The following is an 18,486-nucleotide window of genomic DNA, read 5'->3' as shown; positions in this document are numbered from 1 at the left end:
TTCAGCAGACTTTAGTGGATCATGGTTACCCTGACTTCCATAATTTGCTTTCTACTTTTTTTTTTTTCCAAGTGCAACACACTGCCATCTGTGACAAATTCTTTCACTCTAATTCCACAGTAAGACAACATATTTTTGGTTTTAGGGAGAATGGATATGTGAAATTGAAATATTATGACTATTAATATTCCTATGGCAATAAACTCATGTTTGTTTCATTATTTAAATTGATTCCTGTTGGTATTCTGATGATTTTGTCACTAGGATTTTTAATTTAAATAAAAATGTGAATATTCTGAAAAACAAAGTTCACTTACATATTGAAAGGCAAGTTTTCATGACTTTCCACTTTACATCTGTCACAGGGACAATAATTTGTGATTGCCATTCCAGATAATTTCTTTATTGAGATATGTACACATCAGAAAAAAGAATTCATGTCATAGTTTACATAAAAATATTCAGTGCATTTGGGGATGTTCTTAAACTTGATCCAGGTTGTAGGAATATAACAAATAGGATGATGACTATCTGTCTTAATTCTGTTAGTGTCTCACCTCTAAAATGTCGGTGAAAAAAAATCTGTTAGAGACACACCACTAGTGATTTAACTTGGTTGAAAAAAAATTACTTATTAACTTGCCCTCAAAACAAATTATATTATACTGAACCAAATATTGTTGGAATAGCAATGCAGCTTATAGGGTTAAATCATAGTCATTTAAATATAGAATACTCATGGGACCTCTGCCACCTGGCAAACCTGTCATGGTTTGCATTACTTATCTTAACTGGAAACTTAGATGTCGCTAGATCTATCAGCTTTCAGCAAAATAACCCCTTCATATCCAAATTATGAAGACACTAAATTCATATCTTCCTACATTATAGGGTACAATTTCCCCTCTTCATTACCCCCTTGCATATTATGTCCCAGTATGCCCAGTGCTTATCCATGCCCACAAAGTTAGTCTTGACTATTTACCTTACTGACAAAGTCAGTACTCAAATACCCTATCACCTGGCTGAAAAGCATACAGTCTCTACCAGGAATACTGGATGCTTCATAAAATGCCACCACCTGCTGCAGTATAATGACTATACCTAGACAGTTCAGTTAATTTTCCTTTTTCTATCTGTGCTGCTGCCATAGCTACTAGGGGACAGAGTTTAGTATCCCTGATACCTGTTGTAACAGAATTAATCCAAGCCACTACTGTTGGTCTCTACAGCCTCTACTGGCTCAGGCTTTGATGAACCCATTTTCAAAAGAGCTCCTTCCAGCTCTGTCATGTTTAGTCTGGGCCGGACAGGTCACTTGCCTGTCCCAAGTGTTAGAACTGTTACCATTCACTCAGCTCCCTAAAGCTCCTCTAGAGTGCTTGAGTTGGATAGAGGTAGATCCAGGTCAATTATACCTTACTCTCATCCTTCTGATTTCCTAAGGCATAGTGTTAAATATGCATAAATAAGGCATAGTTATTAATAGGTCACTCATCCACGTTTCGGACAAGGCAACGGCACCCCACTCCAGTACTCTTGCCTGGAAAATCCCATGGACGAAGGAGCCTGGTAGGCTACAGTCCATGGGGTCGCTAAGAGTCGGACACGACAGAGCGACTTCGCTTTCACTTTTCCCTTTCATGCACTGGAGAAGGAAATGGCAACCCACTCCAGTATTCTTGCCTGGAGAATCCCAGGAACGGTGGAGCCTGGTGGGCTGCTGTCTATGGGGTCGCACAGAGTCGGACACGACTGAAACGACTTAGCAGCAGCAGCAGCAGCAGCAGCATCCACATTTCCCTGATGTTGAGGTTCCTCTCGGGATCCCTGTTTACCTTCCTGTCATTTAGTATCACCCGTGGATACCCTGGTATGTCAGATGGATTCAAACAATATTTATTCTCAAATGGAAAGGGAGTGGATGGGAACTGTTTCAATCCCTATCCTCTTAGGAATTATTTTAGTCTATGTCAATATAGAGACTCTTACAGATTCCTAGGGGAGGGATATTGAATGATTTGTATGCTTGCCAGCAACACGTAAGCACTTGCGTTTGTTCAGCCAAACCAGACCTTGCTATAGTTGCACTTTCTCCACTGATTATAAGTCAACTTACCTGTATGCTTGCCTTATATAACTAAAAGACAGTGTTCACAGAACTAATGGAGGATCTGCATCAAGAATACAGACAGAGCCTTCCCCTGCACCCAGATAGCCATTTTCATTCATCAGTAGTTGTAGTGCCTAGCCTCCTCTGGGTAGCATTTCACATAGTAAAGTGATCCAGCAGAGCATATGAACACTAACCATGTACCTACTGAGTAGAGTCTTTGTTGTTGGGATTTAGTCACTAAGTCATGTCTGACTCTTTGTAATCCCATGGGTTACAGCATGCCAGGCCTCCCTTTCCCCTACCATCTCCCAGAGTTTCCCCAAGTTCATGTCCATTGAATTGGTGATGTGATCCAACCATCTCATTTTGTCATCCCCTCCTCCCTCTGCCCTCTGTCTTTCCCAGCATCAGAGTTTTTTCCATGAGTTGACTCTTCTCATCAGGTGGCCAAAGTATTGGAGCTTCAACTTCAGCATCAGTCCTTCCAACATTCAGGGTTGATTTCCTTTAGAATTGCTGGTTTGATCTCCTTTGCTGTCCAAGGGACTCTCAAGAGTCCTTCAGAACCACAGTTTGAAAGCATCAGTTCTTTGGAACTCAGTCTTCTTTATGGTCATCCATATATGACTACTAGAAAAGGCAGGAAAAAAGGCAGAATAGAGTCTTATATCTCATAAGCCATGACTTTTCACCCACATGGGACAATATTGAACACTATTCTGGACATAACTAGTTGCTTATACTTAATATTTTTTCCTGTAAAATCCATAAAATTTGGAATGTGAGGATAAGGATCTGACTGGATCATTTCTGAATGCATTGGCTTATCCACTCTTACCCAAGTCAGATAAATTCTTTAAGTCTTGGTTTCTTCTTCGCATCAATTATCAGTTGTTACAAGTATGAAATTAAAGATCGATATTAAATTTGAGCATGTGCCTGGCACAGGTAGGCTCTCAGATAATTATCATGGTTAAGAATTTCACTTCTTTGTGTATATCAACATCATCCTTGATCATACTTTACTGAGATTTAGAGAGCAACAAAGATTCATCATCTAGGAGTCAAAAAGTTTCTAAACTAAGAGTTAATCAAAGTTAAGTCCTCTTTAAAATAAGACTGCAATACTCTCCTGCTGAAACTCTATTTTAAAATGTTCTTTGTGTATCTCCTTGTCATGAATCTATAACAAAATGCTGAGTTGCAGTAGGCCAGTTTTCCTCTTTCTCTTTATCTTTTTCCATTTTTAATATTTCCATTATGATTTCCAACTTTTAGGACTCAGCAGAAAAAGGGCCACTATTTTTTTTTCAAACCTTGCTTCTTGTCATGAGTACCATTACTAGGAATGAAACATTTTCAATCTGACACTGAAAAGCAAGATAAATAACATGTATGGTTGTTAACTGTCATACTAAACATGTTCCAAAATGTCCATTGCTCACTATTTCCATAATTTATCTGTCAACAACTCTATCTGAGGATTATTTTTATGAGTTATTTTCTAGGCTCAGGCATATATGATAAGGTGCACACATTTATCTGGGATGAACAGAACTATAAATAATATATAATTTTAAATATAAAATGATAAAGATCCCAGAAAACCAGCTTTCTCTTCTTTTCTGTGAACTCAGCAGATCACATTTGCATCAGTAATGCTTAGAAACATCAAAGGCCATGCCGACCACAGTGTACCTGCTGTCAGTAGAGACGTGGTCATTAAACCATTTTAGACTAACACAGCAAATGGTTCCATGTAATTCTGTGGCAAGGGCCATAGGAATCTAGTGAAGTCCTCAGTGATGTGGTTTTAGTATGCCCAGGACTAATGATATATCAAGGGTCTCTCCAGAGTAATTATGTGTGGTAGCTTATGCATGAGCCTTGTGATCAGTAAAGGAATAATAGTCCCAGTTGCTAAATTCATTGAATAAGCATCTTAATCCACTTAAATCTTTTTATATCTAATTGATCTCAATCATGAGAGGGGAGTTCCTTGACTGGTCAGGCACAAAGAGGTGTTGGCACTCTGTTAAGTCTAGGAAATGCCTGTGGATAGCCTGCTACCCCTTGGAGAGTAAAAGGCTTCTTTGGGAAATACTTTGATTGCATTAGTAGTAACAATAATAATAAGCACAAGAGGGCTCTGAAGAACTAGAACACATACATGAAGAAATTAGGGGAAAAATTGTAATAAATAACAATTTCTAAAATTCCCTTTGGGAATCACATGGATTTCTACAAATTGTTCATCACCTGTAATCTGAGTATTGAAACTGATAAAATACCTTTTAAACTGTTACTAGATTCTAGATTACTATTTCTCCGTATAAATACATTTTCCTACATTTTTCCAAATCAGATCTTTGCTTTGAAAAGATTTAAAAAAATGACATTTTTGAAAGACTGATATTACTAAATGTAGCATTTCCAGGGAACATTCATAATATACAGTGTGCTTTGTCTGACAGTAGTGAAGACAAGTAGATTTGTTTGAAATAGTAAGGAAAACATTGTTTTTATGTCATAAAGAATGAGGTCATCATAGATATCAGTGTGCATATATCCAGAATTCCATGACCTTTCTTCTACATTACCAGCAAGTACACATTACCACTGTTGACCTGAAATAGACTGTCAGAGATTTCTCCAGTAAAGGTGAGTTTATTAGGAATCAGAGAATTACAATTTGTGGGCTCAACCATGATGAGTCACTCGTAAGTTCCTGAACAGCCAGGGAAGGAGGATACTTTTATAGAGAGGAAAAGGAAGTTGGGAAGGCTAGAGAAAAAACAGAGTCCATGGCTTTTAATTGGCTGAGTCCTTACCAGGATAGAAGAGACTTCTTCCTGTGGGCTCTGCTCTTGTCAAAGGGTGTGAAAACACCCCTTCTGATCTCTAAATTCTGTTTAGTTAAGGATTCTGTGTGCAAATTTTTTATACTACTTGTTTTCTAGTTCTGTTTCTCTTTTCTATTACCACCTATTTTTCTACTCTGAATAAGGACTGAAGTTAATTCAGTTATATTTAATTATTCAGTAAAAAGTTTCTTAAAGTTGATTATGAAAATCTATACAAAATGTATAACTTAAAAGTATAAATCACCAATGAACAGTGTTGAATTTTGTTAAATGATTTGTTTCACATTTCTTTCACAGTATGTGTGATGATTCACATTATTTCATATGAGAGGAAGAATTCAAAATTTGTTCTGATGTCGTTCTGTGCATGACTGTGACATTTCTCGGGTTAGTCTCTAAGGAGAATAGCCGAGAGACCTAATATTGCCTGGATGTTCACTTGGTAGAAATGTAGAATAGGGGATTCACTTACTGGCAGGATGGCTGAATGAAACGATAGTATTCCTTCCAATCACAGATGCGCTGATTCCTAGATTTCTGGGCTTTATGATGACTTTTTACAAGTATTGAATGTTTTCTTCACTGACACAGGCAATGTATTATAAATGTTTTAATGAAGACTTGTTCATTAATCATTCCTCATTGACAATATAGTTTTTTATAATTTTTTATTACACTAACATGTATTATCCTATGTCAATATAGGAGATGCTTTAAAAAGTCATGTTATTTATGTAATAGCCATTTCATTCAAACTAAGAAACTGTTTAAATTTTGCTATTATGATCAGGTGAAAATTAAAACAATGCAAAAAAAAAATTATCCATCATATTCCAGGCACACACTTTACTATATACAAGATGCACAATATCTAAAGTAGCATTTTCAACTTTAGGGGACTCACATAACAAATTAACAGTAATGTCATGTATCATAATAGAGAAATGTAAGAGGAAACAAATTTGTCTCAAAAAGTTAACAAAGACTCTGTAAAGAAGGGAAAAATGTGGACTGAAACCAGGAGAATGAGTGATGTTTGGGCCAGACAGAAAAGAATCTAAGAAGGGAATCAAAATATGCAAAGGCAAAGAGGCAAGAAAGAACTTGTACATTCATAATACTTTAAAGGGCTATCTGCCTAGGGCTTCAGAATGAAAGTAGCAGGAGTTCTATGAGCACTTTTTTTCTCCCTTCCTCCTGCTTCTCTTTTTATCACCGTATCAGTAATCTTAGGCCTCTGTTGTATATTTAGTTCCTCCCAATTATCCCGGCTCTTCAGGGTACTAATAGATGTTTTCTACCATCACTGTTCCTACCACCAACAACACTGCCACTAGCAACTTCAGATTAGTTTACTTGATTTTCACAATCAAAATCCCCAAGCATTTATTGAGCAGAAGCGTTTTAAAATAGAGTATTGTCTGTTTTCAGGAAGGTGGTCTCTTTATTTTTTTTTATTATGTAAACCATTTCTTATAACTGAGAGGTTGATAGGCGAGATATTTAGGGAGGCAGGGACTTTAAAAAGTAAATTGCTTCTCTGTGTGTTTGTTAGCTGCTCAGTTGTGTCTGATTCTCTGTGACCCCATGGACTGTAGCCCACCAGGTTCCACTATCCATGGAATTCTCCAGGCAATAATACTGGATTGGGTAGCCATTTCCTTCTTCTGGGGATCCTTCTGACCCAGGGATCAAACCCCATCTCCTGCATTGCAGGCAGATTCTTTATCATCTGAGCCACAAGAGAAGCCTAGTGGTAGACTCCAATTTCTAGGTGCCACAGGTCCAGGAAAGACTAGGTAACATCTCAATAGTTTTTATAACTATAAACTGCAAAAAGGCTTTATAACATACTCCTATGTGAAGATGCATATATTTGATGTAGATAATAGGAGCATTGTAAGAATGAAAGCAAAAGTTGTTTGTCATCTAGAACTCAAAATATGGACCTTAACTCCTCACGCACAAAGTAGATGTTTGAGAAATTTTAATGTGATGAAGTATTATTTCAATCCAAGCAACTGATGATTAAAGAAAAACAAAACTGCCATGACTCAGCATTTTTATTGATCAACTTAGTCCTGTCTTTGAATTCATATGCCGAATGTTTAAATGTGCAAATAAAATAGGTTGTAGATCACCCCAATACTTAGCCATGAAGCCATAGCATATGCATTCTGTATCACTGTTGTATTATCACAACTTCTATTTATTCCATATCTAACAAGTGTCAGGAGTTTTACATAGACCAAGCTTATCCTTATAATACACCACCAAGTTCTATCACAGTGAGAAAACAGACACCCTAATTTATAGCATTACTTTGCTACCAAATAGGATGAGTGCAATTGTGCGGTTGTTTCAACATTATTTGGCATTGCCTTTCTTTGGGATTGGAATGAAAACTGACCCTTTCCAGTCCTGTGGCCACTGCTGAGTTTGCCAAGTTTGCTGGCATATAGAGTGCAGCACTTTCACAGCATCATCTTTCAGGATTTGAAATAGATCAACTGGAATTCCATCACCTCCCCTAGCATTGTTCGTAGTGATGCTTCCAAAGGCCCACTTGACTTCCAATTTCAGGACATCTGGCTCTAGGAGAGTGAAAATACCATCGTGGATGTCTGGGTCATTAATACCATTTTTGTGTAGTATAGTTCTTCTGTATTCTAGCCACCTCTTCTGAATATCCTCTGCTTCTGTTAGGTCCATACAGTTTCCGCCCTTTATTTGCCCATCTTTGCATGAAATGTTCCCTTGGAATCTCTAATTTTCTAGAAGAGATCTCTAGTCTTTCCTATTCTGTTGTTTTCCTCTATTTCTTTGCACTGATCACTGAGGAAGGCTTTCTCATCTCTCCTTGCTATTCTTTGGAACTCTGCACTCAAATGGGTATATCTTTCCTTTTCTCCTTTGCCCTTCACTTCTCATCTTTTCTCAGCTATCTGTAAGGCCTCCTCAGACAACCATTTTCTCTTTTTGCATTTCTTTTTCTTGGGGATGGTCTTGATCACTGCCTCCTGTACAATGTCACAAACCTCTGTCCATAGTTCTTCAGGCACTCTGTCTATCAGATGTAATCCTTGGAATCTATGTGTCACTTCCACTGTATAATCGTCAGGGATTTGATTTAGGTCATACCTGAATGGTCTAGTGGTTTTCCCTACTTTCTTCAATTTAAGTCTGAATTTGACAATATGTAGTTCACGATCTGAGCCACTGTCAGCTCCCAGTCTTGTTTTTGCTAACTGTATAGAGCTTCTCCATCTTCGGCTGCAAAGAATATAATCAGTCTGATTTCGGTACTGACCATCTGATGACGTCCATGTGTAGAGTCTTCTCATGTGTTGTTGGAAGAGAGTGTTTGCTATTACCAGTGCATTCTCTTGGAAAAACTCTGTTAGCCTTTCAACTGCTTCATTTTTTACTCCAAGGCCAAGTTTGCCTGTTATGCCAGGTATCTCTTGACTTCCTACTTTTGCATTCCAGTCACCTCTAATGAAGACAGCATCTTCTTGGGGTGTTAGTTCTAGGAGGTCTTGTAGGTCTTCATAGAACCATTCAGCTTCAGCTTCTTCAGCATTCCTGGTCAGGACATAGACTTGGATTACTGTGATATTGAACGGTTTGCCTTGGAAACGAATAGAGATCATTCTGTCGTTTTTGAGATTGCATCCAAGGACTGCATTTCAGACTCTTTTGTTGACTATGATGCTACTCCATTTCTTCGAAGAGTTTCTTACCCACAGTAGTGTATATAATGGTCATCTGAGTTAAATTCACCCATTCCAGTCCATTTTAGTTCGCTGATTCCTAAAATGTCAATGTTCACCCTTGCCATCTCCTGTTTGACCACTTCCAATTTTCCTTGATCCATGAATCTGACATTCCAGGTTCCTATGCAATATTTCTCTTTACAACCACAACTGGGTGTTGTTTTTGCCTTGGCTCCATGTCTTCATTCTTTCTGGAGTTATTTCTCCACTGATCTCCAGTAGCTTACAGGGCACCTACTGGCCTGGCTTCATCTTTCAGTGTCCTGTCTTTTTGCCTTTTCATCCTGTTCATGGGGTTCTCAAGGCAAGAATACTGAAGTGGTTTGCCATCCCCTTCTCCAGTGGACCACATTTTGTCGGAACTCTCCACCATGACCTGTCCATCTTGGGTGGCCCTACCTGGCATGGTTCATAGTTTCCTTGAGTTAGACAAGGCTGTGGTTCATGTGCTCAGTTTGGTTGGTTTTCTGTGACTGTGGTTTTCATTCTATCTGTCCTCTGATGGAGAAGGATAAGAGGTTTATGGAAGCTTCCTTATAGGAAAGACTAAGTAAGAGGGAAACCAGTCTTGTTACGATGGGTGGGGCCATGCTCAATAAATCTATAATCCAACCTGGATGCTCAAGCTGAATTTAGAAAAGGCAGAGGAACCAGAGAGCAAATTGCCAACATCCGTTGGATCATCAAAAAAGCAAGAGAATTCCAGAAAAACATCTACTTCTGCTTTATTGACTACACTGAAGCCTTTGTGTGGATCACAACAAGCTGTGGAAAATTCTTAAAGAGATGGGAATACCAGACCACCTGACCTGCCTCCTGAAAAATCTGTATGCAGGTCAAGAAGCAACAGTTAGAACTGGACATGGAACAAAAGACTGGTTCCAAATTGGGAAAGGAGTATGTCACGGCTGTATGTTATGACCCTGCTTACTTAACTTATATGCAGAGTACATTATGAGAAAATCCAGGTTGGATGAAGCACAAGCTGGAATCAAGATTGCCGGGGGTAATATCAATAACCTCAGATATGCAGGTGACACCACCCTTATGGCAGAAAGTGAAGAAGTGCTAAAGAGCCTCTTGATGAAAGTGAAAGAGGAGAGTGAAAAAGGTGGCTTAAAGCTCAACATTCAGAAAACTAAGATCACAGCATCCAGTTCCATCACTTCATGGCAAATAGATGGGGAAATAATGGAAACAATGAGAGACTATTTTGGGCGGCTCCAAAATCACTGCAGATGGTGACTGCAGCCATGAAATTAAAAGACACTTGCTCCTTGGAAGAAAATCTATGACCAACCTAGACAGCATATTAAAAGTTAAAGACATTACTTTGCCAACAAAGGTCCATCATGTCAAAGCTGTGGTTTTTCCAGTAGTCATGTATGGATGTGAGAGTTAGACTATAAGGAAAGCTGAGCACCGAAGAACTGATGCTTTTGAACTGTGGAGTTGGAGAAGACTCTTGAGAGTCCCTTGTACTGAAAGGAGATCCAACCAGCCCATCCTAAAGGAAATCAGTCCTGAATATTCATTGGTAGGATTGATGCTGAAGCCAAAAAACCAATGCTTTGGCCACTTGTTGTAAAGAACCGACTCACTGGAAAATACCCTGATGCTGGGAAAGATTGAATATAGGAGGAGGAAGAGATAAGAGAGGATGAGATGGTTGGGTGGCATCACTGACTCAATGAGCATGAGTTTGAATAAGTTCCAGGAGTTGATGATGGACAGGGAAGCCTGGTGTGCTGCAATCTGTGGTCACAAAGAGTCGGACATGGCTTAGCAACTTAACTGAACTGAATTTATAGCAATTTGTTCAGAGTCACAGGATCAATAAGTACTGTGATTTTAAATACTGGAACAAGTCATTATTTTCTCAAGATATTTGTGAAAATGAAAGGCCTGTGGTTGACATTGTTCAAACAAAGTTTTGTCTAGTTCCAGGGGACTTGATGGCCACATGAGTCCTCCAGTACCAGGAATGCCCTCAGATCTCAACCCAAGGTCAAGTCTGTGTCCTGATTACGAACCTTTATGAGAAATACTTTTTAATTCTTGTCTTGTGCATCTTTGAATATCAATTTATATCTAAAATACATTAGTGAATATACTACATATGTTAATGTATGAGTACATAAAAAAATGAAATTCAGCCAAGTAAATATGCAGCTCTAATTGGCTTTGTAAGTTGATTCACGAATCAGGTAGCATCTTATCTAGCAACCAGAAGGGTACTCAGAGGAGCAATACAAAATGAAAGGCTTTTATAGAAAGAGGGTGGGATGAGGAAGGTATATGAGCAAAAGAAAAGGAAGGGTTATTTTGAACCAAAACATCTTTTTGGGGGAGAGGAAATGGAGAGGATTTGTTCTTTCATTTTGTTTATAATGTATATTGCCTTTTCTCCCTCTAGGGGATGGAGAGGGTCCAAGTGACAGAGTACTTCATTGATGCTGACCAGAAAATTCCAATCTGGTTGGTTAAGATTGCATATCTAGGGAAGGTAGAAACTGCAAGTAGGTTAGCTATTAAAAATAGGTTTGGTATCATGGGCTTTGACACAAGTGACACCACCTTGAGTTTGTGGCTTTTCCCCTGTAACAAGTGTATGTTCACACATAGATCTGTACATATCCATATGTGTTTATATATGTCGAACTTTTGCTGCTAAATTAATCTAATATTTGTCATTAAATAGAAAATAAAAATCAGTAATTCATGTTTTGTTGTAAAAGGTCTAACACATGAAAGGCACTTAAATAAATTTTTTTCTGACAAACTCAGTACATAGCTTAGTTAATATGGATAAGATTATTCATCTGATAGCAAATTATATGCTGAGTAGGAGAAAAGCCAGATGAGTTGAGTCTGCCCATGCTCATTTTAAGGCAGCCAGCAGATATTTTAACTTCACTAATAAAAGTAAACTATGAAATGTTCTGGTTAAATAAGGGTCAGTAAATGTATAAGTTCTTGAACATCTCAATTGTGTCAGGATGTGTAAAGTAATTAATATGCTTTTGTTTATGTTATTGTTAATCAGTTTATTTCTTATTCCACAAGGAGCTATTTCAGGAATTCTCTGGGGAAGAGTGGTAGTTGGGTGAATGGGATTAGATCTTGTTAATGATTGTTTAAAAGTTTGAAGTTTTGATGAGCTCAGGTTGAAATATTTATATTTACGGGAGAAGAAACCATTAATCCATCCTGGACAAATAGCTTACAATCAATAACCATGTGTATCCTGTGGTCATCACTGATGGAAGTGGAAAGCTTTTAATATACATAAAGGTTGACAATCACAATTGAATTTCTTGCTCTTTATTACCACAATCCATAGGAAAATATCCTTTAAAGCAATGTAAATTACTATATTTTGAAATTATTTGCTAAAATATGCTACATTTTTGTACTTTTTAAAATGAATGCATCATAACATTATTCAAAATAAACATTTCTTGGAAATTGTCTATTATTCTTTAGCAAATTTAACAAGTTTGTTAAAATTAAATATTGATATTCTTTCTAAATATAATAATAAAGTACCAGAATTTATCATTTCAACATTTAAAATGTGAAGCATGGTAGAAAATTTATTTATAATTTTAGATAAAACTGTAAGCAATTAGGTATAACAGTTATACACCATCATGTTATTGATAGAAGGTTCATCAGATCCCATTACAACAATTTTCATATGTGTAAGAATATTATCTATCTGCTATTTATTTATCTGCTAAAGATAAGCCAAGTTTGCATGATACCTAAATATAATCAAATTTAATATTTAGTAAACAGATACAAAAATTCAAAGCTGAAATGTCTTTTGAATAATTATTGACCCGAGTCTTTGTTATTTGCTACAACGGTGAATGCTAGAATGAAAAACAAAGACTTATTCTACTTTAGAAAGAGATTTAGTTCCAATTATTTAATCTCAGCACTTTCTTGCCTACTTGAGCAAAATATATATACCTTCTTTTCTTAAATGTTTTCACCCATGTTATGGTCATAACTGAACATTAGAGTGATCTTTTACCTATTATTTTTATGCATTTAAACTCATTTATGGTGGCATAGTGGACAAGTGAATCCAGAGTCAAAGCCTTATAACATGGAAAGGACCACACTTCAATTTTTCATTCAAATCACAGAGAATTTAACATACGGTATAGTTGAACCCATTATACCAACACACCCTTTTGTTTGAAGAGTTGAAATATTACAGACTATTACAGGACTGTACTGCCTTTTGACTTGGAAAATAGAAGAGGTATTAGAAGCTGAGAAAGGTGTGCTTAGTGTTATATTTTAGCTTTAAAATTTGAGGTGTTTTTTGTTGTTGTTGTTGTTGTTTTTTCCTGGAAAGAAGAAATGGATTAAATCTCAAAAAATCAGAAGTTTACTTATAGACTAATTTAATTTCTAGGAAATAAAAGTGGAGAAGGAACTTAAGAGTCTGCAAACCCAAATCATTAATTTTAGATGAATTATTGGAAGCTGAGGAAGGATAAATCATTTTGCTGAAATGATACAGATCTGATAAAAGACTCAAGTGTAGAATGTGTTCTCTGGTAGTTTTTCAATCATACCAGGCTATGTGAAGTTGTAAGTCACACCAAGAGCATTTTCTGAATTAAAAATCTGTTTTAGCTGACTTATTAATTTGCAGTAATAGCATGCTTGCCTCTGAGATCAAGTTGTCATCCTAACGAGTAATGAAATTGTAATTTTATGTTGTAGGCGTCCTTTCATTGAGGTTTTTAATTTTCTATACCTGCTAATTTTTTATTTTCTTAAGACTACCAAGTATCATCTAACAGTTTATTTAGCATATTTATTTAAATAATTCAATACTCCTTGCAACTCCTCTCCTTATATTTCTTGATTTTCAATCCAGAACCATGAACTAGACACCAAGAGTGTAGAGTTTCCAGCCCTGCTAATGATTGTTTGACCTCAGACAAAAGAACATTTTTCAGTGTCTTTATTGTTTCAATTGTGAGTTAATTGTGTTGAACAGTGTGATTCTATAGACTCACTTCAGTCAAAATAATTGACACAATATTCTGTTATTCTTTGGCATTTTTATTGGACCCTTTTAATGATATGTTCCATCTTTCCTTGATCTATATATTTTATCCCAGAATGTTGATCAAATGACATTTCTTCTTTCTGACTTTCATTTTTTGTTACTTGTGTTTTCTTCCTCCTTTCTCAGGTTTTACCTTTGATCCCTCTTCTCACTTTTGTTCTCACTCTTGGGGTTAACAATCTCAAACAACAGTGAAAGGTCAAACTACTTAGATAACTTCTTTTGTGTAGAGTTGTCAGTTTTAAAATAACTGTGGTTCATGCAAACTTTTAATTCTTCCAGATTAATGGGGTTTGGTGAAAAGACGTATCCCTAGCTTATTCATTACAGTAGCATGTAACAAACTACACACTGAAATGAGATCAAATCACTAAGCCAAATGGAGAAAGATGCATTGAAACATAACTGTTTCACTAGGGTTAGCATGAGAATAGAAGGTGATTTTTCTCTTATTCAGATAATTTTTGTTGTGATTTTAATTTTGCTATTTGCTCAACTGCATTGGAAGTGTCTTGCATTCCCACCTCTGCTTATAATAGTTTTGATGACATGTCATTAATGCTAAGACTTTCAAATTGCATAAGATAACTGATTTATATGCCTTCTAAAATTGTGACTTGAAAGTTAATATTTGAAATACATTTAATGTTTTACCAAACAGATGGTGAGCTATAGATTCTTTTATGTTATCTCTACAATTCATAAAAACACCAAATGTATCTCCCTATGTTATGGTTGTTAGAATTGATGGCAAAATATGATTGTCTCTTGGAAAATATTATGAACCTATAACGCAATTGGAAATAGACACATACCCTCACAGAATAAATGCTTTCATTAGGCAATTGGCTGAAAGCTGAGAGTATCTGTTCTACCAATGTGACCAAAGTCTCTACTGAAATCAGAGATGGTATTAGTGAGCAACTATGACCTTGGCTCCCAGATTCTCTGCACATACCTCTCAGAATTACTTTGACCAGAAATATTCAGGATCCCAGAACTTAGAAGAAAGAGGTGATACTAACAATGAAGTCAGCAGCCAAAGAGAGGCTTAGTGTCATAAGGTGGAACACACTGACCTGAGGGTGAAATGCTTCAGACCTGGTATTGGTTTCACCACCGTGTTTGGGACTGAAGTCTTTCAACAAATCTCTCCAAAAAGAGCCTTTTTTTTTTCATTTTTAACATAAAGTAGTTTGATGTAAGACTTTTGAATTTCCTTCCATAAAAGTGTAAACAGTTGATTTCCCCTTTTCATAAACTTATTAAAAGAGATTTTAATACATAGATCCAAGAAAAGTGGTGTTGGAGAAGACTCTTGAGAGTCCCTTGGACTGCAAAGAGATCAAGCCAGTCCATCCTAAAGGAAATCAGTCCTGAATATTCATTGGAAGGACTGATGCTGAAGATGCAACTCCAATACTTTGGCCACCTGATGTGAAGAACTGACTCCTTTGAAAAGACCCTGATGCTGGGAAAGATTGAAGGTGGGAGGAGATGGGGATGACAGAGGATGCGATGTTTGGATAGCATCACCGACTCAATGGACATGAGTTTGAGTAAACTCCGGGAGTTGATGATGAACAGGGAAGCCTGACATGTTTCAGTCCATGGGGTCGCAAAGAGTTGGACATGACTGAGCGAGTGAACTGAACTGAAGAAAAGTGGAGACCCTGAAGTGAAAACAGAGGGAGGGCACAGGAGCCCACTCACTCTCCCTGTGCTGTGCTCAGTTAGTCCATAGCAATGGCACCAGAGCACCTCTGCAGTGTCTGAGAATACCGAGAAGCCTTAATTTTGAACAAGACCTTAGATTAACACTCACAGACAGAAAAAAACTATATCTGGTTTGAAAATTATACAGAGAAGAAAGTGCCACAAACTCTCTTTAGCAATCCCTTTTAGTAGAATTAAAGATCTAGCAAGAAGATGCCCCATTCATATGACCATGCTTCTGTCACTTTGTGCTCATGTACATCCAATATGGGTACACTTCTGGGCCCTAAGACATTGATGTATCTGCTGGGCTTCCCTGGTGGCTCAGATGGTAAAGAATCTGCCTGCAATGCAGGAGATCTGAGTTGATATATCCACTACCACCATGGGAAATTATAGCACTGGTTTCATGCTTTAAAAATAGAGAATCACAGATTAGCCAAAGATCACATCTACTATATTAATGTACGTGAAAGCCAAATGTGAACAGGAAGCAGGAAGCACAAAGGAAGGAACTGGACTGCTATGGAATTAATAAGGTGTCAGGCATGTTTTTTTTTATTGAATTTTTGTTTATATGTTCAATAGAGCACATTCTTCACTGATACCTCTAGTGAATATGAAGTCGTGACTTTCACCAGTGTCTAAAGAGACCTGCATGCAGAAGAGAGCCATTGCCTGAACAATGCCTTTGAGATTATTTTTCTGTTTTAAAAAATATATGCTTTTTTGCTTTCAAAAGTCAGATGTTTGTGTTATGCAAAATACAAACAACACACATAAAGCAAAATTTCAGTATCCCTTCACTCCCATGTAATCCTAATAACCACTGTTAACCTCTAGTTTCAAACTTCTGAGCAAGAGAGAGATAAATATAGAAAATGTATGCAAACATATAATCATGCATTTTTAGTTACATAAATAGGACAATTTCTTTGTGTGTGTGTGTGTGTTCTTTTTCACTCAGTGTTATGCTGTGGTCATACTTCCTTCCATGTAAGTGTATAGAAGTAAAACTAAAGTTGCATAGCTGAAAATTCTTTGGTAAACAGAAGCAATTGTCCTTCATTAGTGTATCTTCGGTTACTGTATCAGGCAGGACAGTAAATGTTTTTAATTTAATCATTCCTCTCCAATAAAATGTAACCACTTCTTGAGCAATCTTAACCCAGTGAGTGGAAACATCATTAGTTTTCTATAGTCATTGCCTTTGACCATGTCTGACCCCCATTTCCCATTCTATGAAAACTTCTCAGATTGATCTTATAGATTCCCAAGCTCTTTCAGATATTAATATTCCAGTTCAGTACAGTTTAAAACTTTCATCACTTTTCCAATGTATTTCTTATCCTCCCCATCAATTTCCATGCCTGATTCATCATCTTACCCTGGAAAGAGGCCATGGTCTGGTTTTCTTTGCTTTCGTTATGTCTCTGATCTCTTCCCTCCTCTTCTGGGAATCTTTCTTCTCCAGTGTATTGCTGACCAGAGGGGAGAAAGGGTTAAATATCTCTTACTTAATTGATGGTATTAAAGTTCTCCCACGTTGATTATTGAAATTTCTCCAATTTCCACCCTTTGTGTGACTCAAATCCCCATGCTGACTCTTTGGGAAAGAGGCATTTTCTTGAAGGATCTTTCAGCAGGATCACCATAGCAAAATCCATCTTCACTGCAGAAAATCCACTCTGGATCAGCCTCATTAAACCTCTCACTTCTCCCAAACCCATGTTCAAGGCACTGAGGCCCTATTTCACAACTCTGATACCAAAATGTCCTACTGAAGGAGAGAGTCAGCCTCTCTCTCTTATGATATGCTCCTATCTTTACAAAGGATTCTCTTGGACTTCCCAGGGCAGGTGGAAGTTTGGGGAAAACTCTAGCAATCTCTAAACTAGACCAAGACTTACCTTTCAGACCTTCCAGCTTCTGCTTAAATAGGCTGGCGGCAGCTCTGAGGTCAAAGGTGAGGAAGCAGAGGTGGACTGGCTGCCAGAGGTGTAAAATCCATTGCTTTTACTTTTTTTTTAGAGTGTGAAATACTTTCCTCATGTCTTTGTTTCTCAGTGAAATCAGGCAATTTATACTATTGGAAAAGTCTTCCTCAGTATCCATTATATAAGCAAAAACTAAAGAAAATCACAGAATGGTTTGTTTTGCATTTTACATCAAAAGAGATCATTAATGGAAAATGAGCCAATATTTAGGATTCTTGTTTGTTTGATATTTTGTATTTGGTGATCTCTTTGAACTCATGTCCACTAAGGATTACTCCTGTGAAGCTTTGTGGTAGGAATGGTTTCAAAATTTTCTTCAATTGTGTTACTGGGAAACACACTCTAAAGTGCAGAGGATGTATTGGGAACTGTTATGGGAGACACACCTACCACGAAGGGAGGGAGCCAGATTAGGACAGAGGAGAAGCTACAGTGCTCTTGTTAATGAAGCCTCAGCTCATCCTATGAGGACTATGGAGCCCAAGGACTATAGCCCTTCAGTTCAGTTCAGTTCAGTTACTCAGTTGTGCACAACTTTTGTGATCCCATGAACCGCAGCATGCCAGGCCTCCCTGTCCATCACCAACGCTCAGAGTCTACCCAAACCCATGTCCATAGAGTCAGTGATGCCATCCAACCATTTCATCCTCTGTCATCCCCTTCTCCTCCTGCTCTTAATCTTTCACAGCATCAGGGTCTTTTCAAATGAGTTAGCTCTTCGCATCAGGTGGCCAAAGTATTGGAGTTTCAGGTTCAACGTCAGTCTTTCCAATGAACACCCAGGACTGATCTCCTTTAGGATGGACTGGCTGGATCTCCTTGCCATCCAAGGGATTCTCAAGAGTCTTCTCCAACACCATAGTTCAAAAGCATGAATTCTTCTGCACTCAGCTTTCTTTATAGTCCACCATACATGACT

The 18,486-nt window shown here is 37.5% G+C and overlaps 1 protein-coding gene across 2 annotated transcripts in view; it reads left to right on the top strand.

Moving 5' to 3' along the window:
* Positions 1-18,486, top strand: part of NKAIN2 (sodium/potassium transporting ATPase interacting 2) — a 635,629-nt gene that overhangs the window by 77,401 nt on the left and 539,742 nt on the right. Inside the window, exon 1 of one of the 2 annotated variants that reach the window (XM_081530501.1) lies at positions 4,643-4,777. The exons of the other annotated variant lie outside the window; for it this stretch is intronic. The gene's annotated coding sequence lies outside the window, so the exon portion shown is untranslated. Of the gene's footprint in view, positions 1-4,642; positions 4,778-18,486 lie in introns of those variants that run through there. 2 annotated transcript variants of the gene reach the window in all.

This window comes from Giraffa tippelskirchi, chromosome 9 (assembly GCF_054371585.1).
Source record: "Giraffa tippelskirchi isolate mGirTip1 chromosome 9, T2T-mGirTip1v1.2.pri, whole genome shotgun sequence".
NCBI lineage: Eukaryota > Metazoa > Chordata > Mammalia > Artiodactyla > Giraffidae > Giraffa > Giraffa tippelskirchi.
Note: the sequence above shows the minus strand (reverse complement) of the source record. Positions and strands in the feature narration are given on the sequence as shown.